General features: G+C 44.3%; 1 pseudogene; it reads left to right on the forward strand.

Moving 5' to 3' along the window:
- The first annotated feature begins 1796 nt into the window (after positions 1 to 1796).
- On the forward strand, positions 1797 to 2587 carry LOC123615499 (argininosuccinate lyase pseudogene; annotated as a pseudogene).
- Positions 2588 to 12384: the final 9797 nt, after the last annotated feature.

Raw genomic sequence — 12384 nt, forward strand, 5'->3', positions numbered from 1 at the left:
AAGGTCTCGTCATACAAATGTGAACATCTTTTTGAAGGGTGGATTTCCTTCCTTTTCACGTGATGGGGAGGAAGAGATTTTCCTCTACCCTTGTAGGTTCTTCTGGTTGGTCTAAGAATTAAATTGGCATGAGACAGATTAACAGGAGAACATCACACAGAAGTTGGATAACGTGTGTACCTGGGAGATACCCAGGACAACTGGGTAACTTGTCAAAATGGCCAGAACTCTCACCCTAAGTATCACCAGCAGCTAAAAACAAAAGAGAATGTTGAGGGTAGGGGTTTGGGAATTCACAGGGGAAGAAGGCAGTTCATATGAAGATGGAAAAGTAAATGTGTGGTAAATAAACATTTGCTGGGTCATGCAGAGACTGTGCGACACAGAGTGGCCTCTGATCTTTACATCCTGCCTCATTTTCCCCACCACACTTAGCCCATATTCTCTGTAGATATCTCTGGTGGCAGCTCTATTCCCAAGAGGCCCTTTATTTAAATTCTTCGGGCAGGTAAGGGAGAACCAAAAAGAAAGACTTCACGAGTCTTCTATTTCCTGACTGTCTTCAGCTCAAAGTACTCTGCATGCCAAAGAGACATTTGAACGTAGCAACTTTCACTCCCTATGTATGGATAGTGACACAATAAATGCTTTTAATATAAATGTGTATGTGAAGTGCACCATCCTTGTGACTTTTTTGCTTTCTCATTTATTATAATATCCTTTAGGAAATGAGTTTAAACCTTTAGACAGACTATTTGTATTGCATTTGAATTGAAGAAGAAAGTTCTGGATAGCCGAAGTTGAAGGTACTATCTTAGTGAGGTCTCTCTTCCTAACTTCCCTTAGGAAAAACTCATCTCTCTGGGCTCACTGTGATCAGAGGGGCCTGACTGGACTAAGAGGAACAAATGCCACTGTATCAGACGCCTCTTGTAAACAGCCGTGCTGTCACGACCAAAGTCTCTCACGCTTCAGCCAGCTTTGTCGGGGCTTCTCTGATGCTGACACAGAGGCTACCCTCAGGTGCCTGTTCCCCCAAGGGGACTTAACTCTATCAGTGGCAATCTTTGTCCAAAAGAGGTTGGGAACCTATGGATAAATGCTTCCGTCGGCTTCTCCTAAGTGAACAGTTCTGAGGCATATTTCATAATTCTCTAAAGATTCTCAAAAGTAACTGGTCATCCTTAGGAGAAACCAACCCGGAGAGAGAATGCATTCCTTATTGGTTTTTCTTCTTCCCTTTTTATTCTCATTCCTCATTCCATGCTCCCAGGTGTCACATTCTCCATCAGCTAACTGCACACAAGCCTGTGTCTCCGGCTCGACTCCTGGCTGAGCCAGCCAGCTGCCAGCGCTCCTCTTCAGCCCCATCACTGAGTGGCTGTTAGTTTGGTAGCAGTGATAGTTGTTATGGGTCTTCCTTTATCTACTAGTGTAACCTCAGCTATTTTTTCCTCCAAATCATATGATCCTATTCTTAGTAAAGTTCCCAATAGATTACCATTCATTTTTATTGCATTTCCCTGTGCCGCATTTCATTTCTATACCTCTCAAACTGAGGAACCCCTCACAGATGGAGTGAGTAACATACAAGAGGTCTGAGTGGCGCCTGGCATGGCGGGTTTGTTTCTGCAGGGATGTATGCATGGACGCCCACGAATAGCCCAAGTATCTGGACACAGGAGATCTGAGGTGAGGGGCTGCACGGAGACGGCAGTGGGAGCAGCTGACTTTCCAGGACCCGCCCCACCAGTCTCCTCTGCTCACCTCACTCAGCTCTCCCCACTTGTCTGCTCCTCTTGGGATCTAGCTGTCTTGAAACGAGCCTATTTTTGACCAGCTGGGTGGCTCGCGAGAGGCTCACGGCGCTGCCAGGCGGTGACCCGGAGGACCAAAACTCCCGGACGACGAGGAACCGCCCAACATGGCATCGGAGAGTGGGAAGCTGTGGGGTGGCCGGTTTGTGGGAGCAGTGGACCCCATCATGGAGAAGTTCAACGCGTCCATCGCCTATGACCAGCACCTATGACCAGCACCTACAGCCGGGGCCTGGAGAAGGCAGGGCTCCTCACCAAGGCCGAGATGGACCAGATACTCCAGGGCCTGGACAAGGTAGCTGAGGAGTGGGACCAGGGTACCTTCAAACTAAACCCCAACGACGAGGACATCCATACAGCCAACGAGCGGCGTCTGAAGGAGCTCATCGGTGAAACCGCACGGAAGCTACACACAGGACGAAGCCAGAATGACCAGGTAGTCACAGACCTCAGGCTGTGGGTGAGACGGAACTGCTCCACGCTCTCTGCCCCCCTCTGGGAGCTCATCAGAACCATGGTGGATCGGGCGGAGGCGGAATGGGACGTCCTCTTCCCGGGGTACACACACCTGCAGAGGGCTCAGCCCACCTGCTGGAGCCACTGGATCCTGAGCCAGAGACTCTGAGAGGCTGCTGGAGGTGCAGAAGAAGATCAACGTCCTGCCTCTGGGGAGCGGGGCCATTGCAGGCAATCCTCTGGGTGTGGACCGGGAGCTGCTCCGAGCAGAGCTGAACTCTCTACCTTACAGCACCTGCTGGCTCACAGTTTCCATTTTATGATGATAACTAGGGCTTGTTCTGACTCCTCCTGTCTCGTCCCTCGTTGCCCTGACAGTTACTACATCGCAGCTGCTCCGGGGCTTCCTTTCAACACCCACTTGTGCTGTTCAAAGCCTACTTCACTATTTCCCAATCAGACGGGAGGGGAGCCGGAGAGGGAGAGGGGGTTCCGTTTCATCTTTTTGTACTGAGTCATGTCATAAGCTGAAGATTAGCCCATAACACAGCCCTCTTTGAGAAAGCTTAGGAAACCCAAAATGTTATATTTGTAATCTTTATTATGATCTCAGAAGATTCAGAAAATGTACAGTTTTTATGGGCATCTTAAAGAATTTTTTTATTATGTTAAAATAGACATAGTGTATAATTTACCATCTCAGCCGTTTTTAAGTGTGCAGGTCAGTGATGTTAAGCACATTCACGTTGTTGTGCAACCATCTGCCTGTTGTTGGGGATAGGGAAGTTTCCCCGTCTACATCACTGGAGTTCGTATGGTTGGCCTAATAATAAAATTGACACAAGACAGATTAACAGGAGAAAAAGAAACAAATTTTAATTTATGCACATGGAGATCTTGTAGAAATGGGACCTAGAAGGTGGCCCAAACAGGCAGCTTTTCTACTTTCTAGAAAAGTAAACAATAAATTTGTGAGGAATTGACAGGACAAAGAAACTTAGGTTTGGGGTGACTAATTAGTGAAAAGCCTAAATAGAGCCTGGGCTTGAGGTAAGTAAATTTTAAAAAGTAACAAGGTTTGTTGTCAATTCATGCTTCTTAGCTCTGAATCCCTGTCTTTGGCAAAAAGGGTGTCATTCGACCTCCAGATGCAGGGGGCGCACCTTTCACATGAGAGATTTATTTCCCGCTTTTCTGGGTGACGGGGGAGGATCAGAGCTTCCTTCTTGTGTTGGCTGCTTCTCAAGCAACATTTCAGTCCAGAATAATCAGCGTGCCTTTGTGGTATACTTTGGGGTGGACCACCACGAGCCCTAACACCATCTTTAGAGCTTTTTTATTATCCGAAACTGGAACTCTGAGCCCATTAAACAGTAACTCTCCATTTCCAACCCGTAGCAGTTTGCCTGCCTTAGCTGAGCTGCAATAGCATCGTTCTCATCAGTAACCTTTTTGTGTGCCTGCACGAGCGTTCTCCCTTTGGGAACCAGAAGCTGTGAGCGTGGCTGAATGTGCCAGCTGTGTTGGATGGGGGCGCTGGTTTCACAGTGAGCGGGGAGACCTCTAAGCTGACAGAGAAAAGGGAAACAAACAAGTATCTCTCTTTTCACTACCCAGCATTATGGTTTTCATTTTTCAACTAAGAATACTGATGCCCAGAACATTTAAGTAACTTGCTGGTGGTCACACTGCCAGAGTGGCCAAGCCCACCCCAGGGGCTTGCTTCCTCTTCCCTCCAAGCATCCCTGCTTTCTGGCTCCACGCCACCCGGGAGACCTTTGTTTTCAAAGTTTTGGATGGCTGTTTTGTGCTGGGCTCCAAGGGAAACAGAGATGAAGAAGCCGGAGGTTTTGCTTTCAAGGTGTTCACAGTCATGAAGCCTCAAGCTGGCTCACCACTTAAACACCAGGGGCCCCGGGCCAGCCAACGGCTCCTGCTGCCTTCACCTCCCCGCCCCTCAGCCCCACCACAGAAGGAGGCAAAACAGTGAAAAGACGGCTCGTCTTTGGACAGTGTTGACAAATGACTCTGTAAAACATAAAGAAAAGAGATGGCCTGTAATCACTCTACACATTTCTTCAAGTAGCCAGTCTTTCTGTTGCATTTTAAATGTCATTTGTTTTAAAAAGTTAAATGTACTACAGATTTCGGAGAAAAAGTATATTCAGTTTTCAAAACTCTTCAGTCCTCTGTACCCAGCGGCTGAGTTGAAGGAAGCGCAGGCCTGAGAGGCCGTGTCCCCGGGCAGGCTGCGGGGAGGAAGCAACCTGGGGTCATTGCTTGTCTTACTTTTTCAGCAGGTGTTTTGCTTGACACACGACCTCCCTTGTGGAAAACGGCTCATCCTGCAGGACCTCACATAACCCTTCCTCTCAAAGTAAATCCTGTCCCTGCCCTTTCAAACCTCGGCTCTTGCGGCCCGAGGTTATTTAAATCTTTCACTTCCTGTAACGTAAGGTCCAGAGCCAGAGCCACACCTGGCGCCCAGAGGTCCTCTCCCAGTTCATCCAGCCTTTGCGGATTTTCTCATCCTTAGATGCGAGAATGCAGTTAGCTGTACCTTTCACTTAAAAACATAGGGGCAGCGGAGCATAGTGGTTAAGACTTCAGGCCCTTTACTCGGGCTTCTGGATTCAAATTCACTACGTACTGGGCAAGTCCTTCAATCTCTCTCAGCTTCAGTTTTTTCATCTGAAAATGGGGATAATAATCTCAAAGTTGAACTCTCATTAAAGTGCTCCGAACAACCCAAATGTTCACCAGCAGATGAATGACAGACAAAAATGTCATAGATACATATAATGGAATATTTAGTATTCAGTTTTAAAAAGGAACACAATTCTAATGCATGCTACATGGATTGGCCTTGAGCCATTACATTAAGAGAAATAAGTCAGACACAAAAGGACAAATATTGTATGGTTCCACCTGCATGAGGTCTCTAAAAGAGTAAAATACATAGAGACAGAAAGTAGAACAGGGGTTTCCAGGAAATGGAGGAAGGAAAGAAAAGTGAATTATTGTTTATTGGATACAGAGTTTCAGTTTGGGTTGATGAAAAAGTTTTGGAGATGAAAAGTGGTGATGGTTGCACAAAAATGTGAATGTATTTTATGCCATTGAACTGTGCACTTAAAATGGTGAGTTTTGTTAAGCACGTTATACCACAAAAAGGTTTTTAAAAAGTGTATTATACCACAATAAAAAATGTTTTTAGAGGAACAAGGTCTGATACATAGGAAATTCTCTGTATGTTTCTGTGGTACGTCGTGAATTGTTGCCTAATTCTGTTCTCTAACTCTTGCATTTTTATCCAGCACTTAGTTTGATGCCATCTCTGTAACTTCAGGGCAAGGAACCATGTCACACTTTGACTTGTCCTTCACTGTACCTGCTGGTGTACCTTGCATACAGTTGGACCCTGTAAATCATTGACTAATCTGCACGGGTTCAAAATAGACCTGTGTTAAAAGTAACGTGAATCCTACTTTCAAGCTAATGGAGTGAATCTCAGTGTTTTCTCTGTGGGAGGCTGTCAGCACGGGGACTAAGAGCCAGAATTTCGAGGCAGTCAGACCTAGATCTGAGTTTCAGTTTTGCCATTGATTATGAGTAAGAATGCTGAATTTTTCTTTTTGAGTGGGGGACAGAACAAGGGATGTGTTTTGCCACTATGATGCCAATGTCACTCTGAAAAGGTTTTTTGAGAGTTAAATTCTCACTGATTTTGAAAGAAATTGTCAAAGTATTGTAAAACATATTTTAATAAAACAAATATATTCCTTGTCTATTCAGCAGCAACAGTTGTCGTAACATTTGAGTCAGCAGCAGAACCCGGGTGCTTAGACACCCACCAGTTATCAGCTTTATTCCTTAGGGCTATTGAAGTCTCAGTTTGGTTTTAATTCTAGAATTTGCTAATCATCATGTTATAAATTCTGTAAGTTGTTACGACCCAAATACAATCTCTTACCTGCGTGTAATATATGAAAGGGATCCTTCTGAACACTGAACTTCCTCACATAGTTTACATGCCACGTTAAATGCTCTCATTGAACCTTCAAATTTCCTCTTTAAAGCTTAATTATATTCCATAACATAGTTTATCTGAATTGTTTTTAAATTGTTCCAGGTACTAAAGTTTTTAATGGAACACAGCTAAGCTACATTCTTGACCAAAAACCATAATTTCAGTTATTCCGACTTCTCTTTGTTTCTGTGCGGGAAAATCACTCAGTCTCCTCAGCTTCTGCTCACTTGTGATGAGATACATAATGCCGCCTTTCCCATATTTTCTGTGTTGATAAAAATGAAATAACACGTGTTGAGTTTGAGAACATGGCCCAGCCTGGGAATTCACTCAGCAGTAGTTTAATACAAGTATCTCTTATCCTAAGCAAGGCTACCCCCTTAACTTCATCGCTCCGAGAGTCAACTTCTAAAACTAACCCTTCAATTAAAGAGAATGCCAATCCCCGCACTGCTGTGGGCATTTCCGCCACAAAGGACAATGTCGTAAGCCCGCAACTGCTCAGGAGGAACGTGAGCCTTACTCTGCCCAACTCAGGCCCTCCGGGCTCAGGTGTGCCAGGAAGATTCTAAAAGCCCAGCAGACAGAGAAGAGAGGCTTTCTCAACCCTGAGGTAGCTCCCACTCAGTGTAGACAACTACTTTTGGAAGTGAATGGTTGCTCAGAACCCTGAGGGGAAGCAATGCTGAGCGAAGTTAGAGCCAAAAGCCTGGTCCTCTCTCCAACACCCACAACAGACGGAGAGGCAGAAGCAGAGCTGCCGTTGGCTCTCCCATCCTTAAAGGGCCGTGAACACATAAAGACTAGGCACATTGCTCAGAGGCTGAACTTGGTTAATAAAACAAAATCATGGCCTCTGTGGATGACTCTGAGGCCACTCGAGAACAGGATGCAGGATGGAAGCCACACAGATGAAGCCTGGAGAACTGAGTTTTTCCTGTAGCAGATCTGGGCAGATTGAGTCTTGTCCTCCCTGAAACATCTCAGGGGCTTATTGCTGAGTGAGCGCTGGGCATTCTCTTAGCCCAGAGGAAGGGAAAGTGGTCACATTGCAAGGTGAATGTTGGCAAACAAAGCTTCTCTTGGAACTGGAGTTCCAGGAAATCTAGAAATCTTGACCAAGTAAAATATAATCATGGGCTGGAATAAGACCTTGAATTTCGTAACACCTGATGTGACTCCAGAATACAAAGCAGAGAGAGGGAGAGAGCTGAGAAGAAAGGAGAGGAGCAAACGTGCCAAGAGACCATACTTGAAGTGGAGCAGTTATGAAAAAAGAGGACAGAGAATGGTAAACATGGTCTTACACAAAGCAACTCCCCATCTGAAGGGCAGCCACTGTCACCCATCCGCTGCTGTCTGTCAACAATCCTTTGAGTATCATTCACCCGATGATGCAAAGGTACTCTGTATGTATCAGTCCCTGCCTCAAACATGCACAAATTCTGTTTTCCTGCCCGTGAAAAGTATTGGTAACTAATCTTCCAAATAACTTTACATTTCAGAGCCTCTATGTCTGAGTTATGAATTTCCGTCAATCATTACCCACAACTTGAGAAATGTGGCCCTAACCAAACTTCAGGAGATGTTTATCTCACTATCTCACTCAGGGCTTGTCTTGAAATTTTCATAAACAGTGAGGAAATACACACACACAGATACCAATAGTCTGTACCGTATGTAACCATAGCTACTGAAGAAAAAAGTTCAGGAAAAAAGACTAAAAAGATTTTCACCAAAATTTTTACAAAGGTTATATTCATTTTCTTCTTCATATTTAATACATATTTGTGTGTGTTTTTTCCCTTGTCAAAGCAAATGTTAAATTACTAAGATAACTTAGGTTTTATTCTTTTCTATTACCTGTGATTAGCACTGGGAAGACTGTCGCCTGTTGAATTATTCAAATGGCCAGACATACAGCTTGCTTCCCCCAAAACGGTTCTCAGATTCCCCCAGCTGGAATTAATTCATTTATACTCCAAAGGCCATTTGTACTTTTGTTATAGTCCATTATGGTACAGAGGAAAAAACCATGAACCTCAAAGCTAAAAATCACCGGGTTCAAGGCCTGTTTCTGTCACTTCCCAACCACGTAAAGTTGAGCAAAATACATAGTTCTTCAAAGCCTGTTTCTCCATCTGTAAAATGGAGATAATAAAGTCACCCTCACATGGTTGTTACGTAGATCAAATAATACAGACAGAAATAATATCATGGCACAGGAAAGGGTCCATCTTTTCTGTCATATGTTTGCAGAAACGGCTGATGACTCGCACCCTATAGAAGTGCTGAAGGGAGGTGGTCCTTAGCAGACACAGCCTTTCACCAGAGTGCGCCCACGCTACCTGGTTTTTGAACCGATTTTGCTTTCATGTATTTAATTTCTACTCTGAACCAGTCATTGTATGTAGTCTTGAAGTATACATTACCCCCTACGTTTGTTACTGTTTATTAGCCATCAGCATTCATTTGTACCTTCTTCTATGCTTTCCCTTGCAATCAAGGGACTGGAAGCTCAGGAGCTAGATTTCCGGATGCAATTTACCTTCCTCGGTGAGATACACTCAAGATATCTGGGAAAGGGAGGGGAAGTCGAATCATTCTTCCAGAAGAGGCAGAGGCAGACATGGCCGCTTTGGCAGATGTCAAGTTTCTGCAGGTCTGGCCAGACTCCAGGTTCTGCTGGTAGTGCCCAGCCTTGAGGCTATTTTTTCCCATTATCTTCAGATACAGAAAATTTGGAGAAGCACTCCAGTGGGCCCATTTTGTGTTCCACATCCATCCCTTGACCAACCAGAAAAGTTCCCTGAGAGTGTGGCAGCTCCCATTCAGATCACGTGGCTACAGAAGACAGAGGCATGGTTCCCCAAATGAGTGGAGTAACACAGACAAGGCCACCGAGGAAACATCTTACCCCAAGTCTCCCAAAAAGCAGCCTTGCAGGGAGGTAGTTTATGTGGGAAGTAATCCTAAGCTGCAAGAGTGAGGGTCTAGAGGAGTAAAACAGGGAAAGGAAAAAAAATCACCCCAAACTCCATGATGAATTACTGATTTAGCGACCTCTCTGGGTAGCTGGTGCACAACCCTGCCAGCACATTACCTTGGCTGGGGGAAGGGGCAGTTTCAAGTTTCTTGCCATAACGGCTCTCCACAGGCTGGGGAACCAATGTGAGGGTTCTCCCAGCTACTAACTATGTGGATCCCAACTGCACACTCAGAAACCAGAGAAATAACCACAGGGGAGATCCGATAGATCCACTGAACCCACTGAGACACCCTTGAGCTAGAATCCCACGTCTACCCTGGCCTCCCGATGGCCCCATTTCAACCAGAGGATAACGAAGGTACTTCAGTTCCCTGAGTCAGTGTCCACACAGAGCCGTAGCCCTGTACTTAATAGTTCTTAGAAAGCCTGCTGATTCTTTTTCTTGTCAGTATATATCAGTCCTGCTGAACAGTCTTAGATCCCCTTGGGCGGGATCGTGGGAACATTCATCATATACACTTGTGGTAGCATTGCATTGGCTTTCCTCAAGGGACCCGCCTCTTTTTGAGGGGTGTGAGTGGCTTTGGGTCTGTGAGATGATATGTTTGGAAACTGGGTGAGGGACTCTTTTCCTCTAAAATGAAAGTTGATGGAAGTTTTTCTGTTCACCAGCTCTTGTTTTTTCCTTTCTTACAAGTCAAATAACGCTCTGACGGACTCTCCATCTATCTGTCCACCAGGGGGTGCCGCGTTTATGAGCTGCTGACTCCTGAGGGCCTAGGCATACTGCGTTCTACTGCAGATAGCCTTGCTGCTCATCATGGCATACGTCCCCTTTATTCTAACAGTTAAGTCCATTGGCCTCTGTCATTCCAGAATCCTACATGTCTTTGATATTAGCAATCTCAATTTCCTGGCAACACCTTCTTCTGTCGACACCAGCCTATATGGGATAGTTACCTCAGAGCTTCTTAAATTAACTGGTGCCCCTTAGCAACGCATTCCTCATTGCTTTAGTGAAAAAGCATCCTCTGGGTCCTCCTGGGGACACTGTCAAGTGCCAATTTCTCAGCTCACACATAATAAATTCATTCTAATATTTTTGTCTCCTTGAATCTTTGGTATTTCTCTTCAATACTGTGCCAAGGCAGTTCCTGCATCACCACCTCGTTTTTAGCAGGCTATTATTGTGTACAAGCTTCAAAGAGCCATCTTAGCAGCATGTTAAACAGGCTTCTGGTGTCCTTGCCACAGAACATTGAGCTCCAGGTCATGGAGGAGGACTCCTGTGTCAGTAAGCTGTACCCTACACAGTTTTGTATCCCCACCTCCTACCACCATCCCTGATCTAATATCCTCAAGATCCCCATACATACGTGTTCCTTGGAGCCCTGAAATAGTCATACCAAGCAGATCTTGAAGTTTTTTTGGCATGTAGGCTACTTCCTCCCAGAACAAGAACTGTATTTCCACTCTGAGACTATGCTGAGATCTTACCACAGTTATCAGACTGACAGCAATGAAGGAAGGCAGGTCACACCTTGAGGAAGATAAGGATAACCTTGAGAGGGACCTGTGTCCAGTGATTTTTCAAACGTCTCTGGACAAGGGGCTGTTGTGCTCTTCTATGAAAGTCAAGAGCTGATGAAGAGAGGGCTGCTGCCGGTTGCCACTATGGAAGAAATCAGTCTGTCCCACTGACTGTAGGCCTGTGAGAAGCTGGTTCTGTTCTATTGGACATTGGCTTGGACATCCTATACCCCTGGTAAGGTTTATGTCATGTGGGAAATAAATAAAAGAACATAAAATCCTAACATCAGAACAAAGAAATATATATATATATATAATTTACAAATATAAATTATAAATATAATTATATACTTTATAAATATATTTATTAAATATATATAATTTATAAATGTATATATATTTGTGTATATATATATATGTATATATATATATACACACACACAAAATCAAGCTTATTAAATACTCCACAGAAGAGAGGACACCAATCTGATAGGACTAAAATACACCCTGGAGTGAAGTTGATGCTGATCACATTTTATTCAGATGTAATACAGCCTGGAGTCAGAACACAGGGACTCAAAGTGAAGACCCTGAGTAAGTAGGAGGGTTTGACTGCATATTTGAGATTTTGGCTAGAGACAAGCAGGCTCTTAGATGTGGACCTCCAGTGCTTTTCATTGAGATTATAGTCAGAGTCGCCTTGTCTCCATAGCGGCCCTTCCAGAAGCGGGTCCCTTGAATAGGCCCTCTAATCTGCAGTGACACCCAACCATGTGGAGGAGGCAGTGTGGCTGTGGATGTCTATGTACATAAACAGGTGAGCAGCTCGGAATAAAACTTAGTGAGTTTAGAATTCTATGTGTGTGGCAATTTGCTTGAATTCCTTTAAAATCTAGCTTAAGGAAGAATTTGTATACAGTTTGTGTACACTATTTGTATTTTAATTGAAAGTACTGAGGACTGAGGAATTTGCTGAATTTGCCTGAAAACATTCTTTTCAATAATTTAGTTGTACTGTAAGCAGGGAAAGAAAAGCTATTTGGCCTTATTGTTTTAGGAACATTTATGCCCTCTACAGAAAAGCATTCAGTACTGTGATGCATTCTTAAGCCTTTCCCTGGTAAGAGGGAATCAATTCCCAAATGTGACACTGGGGTAGGGTTTTCACAGGTAATTAAATTCTTTGCTTGGAGGAGGAATAGGGTGAAACAAGCTTAAAATTATGGAATTTGGAACAAAAGCAGGGAAGCCAAAGCAGTGTCTTGGACAAAGATGGGTCTAGGAACCAAAGGTAAGACCTAAATATTAAGATACAGTAAGGGAGCAATCTTGCTTATGGGAAAGGAAGGAGCTTGTAAGGGCACCAGTCTGACTGGAACAGAAATACCAGAAATGCTTAATCTGGTTTTTAATACAATGTAAATATTGTCTTCTCTTTTACTGAAAGCAGTTTAATAGGAGATCACTCAAGGGGTCTGATCACTGACATATGCAGATGGAGAGTTTAAGGATAGCAATTAGCATTTGCCCTATAATCTTGCATGTTTTTGTAATGTGTTTTA

This window comes from Camelus bactrianus, chromosome 9 (genome assembly GCF_048773025.1).
Source record: "Camelus bactrianus isolate YW-2024 breed Bactrian camel chromosome 9, ASM4877302v1, whole genome shotgun sequence".
NCBI classification, from domain to species: Eukaryota; Metazoa; Chordata; class Mammalia; order Artiodactyla; family Camelidae; genus Camelus; species Camelus bactrianus.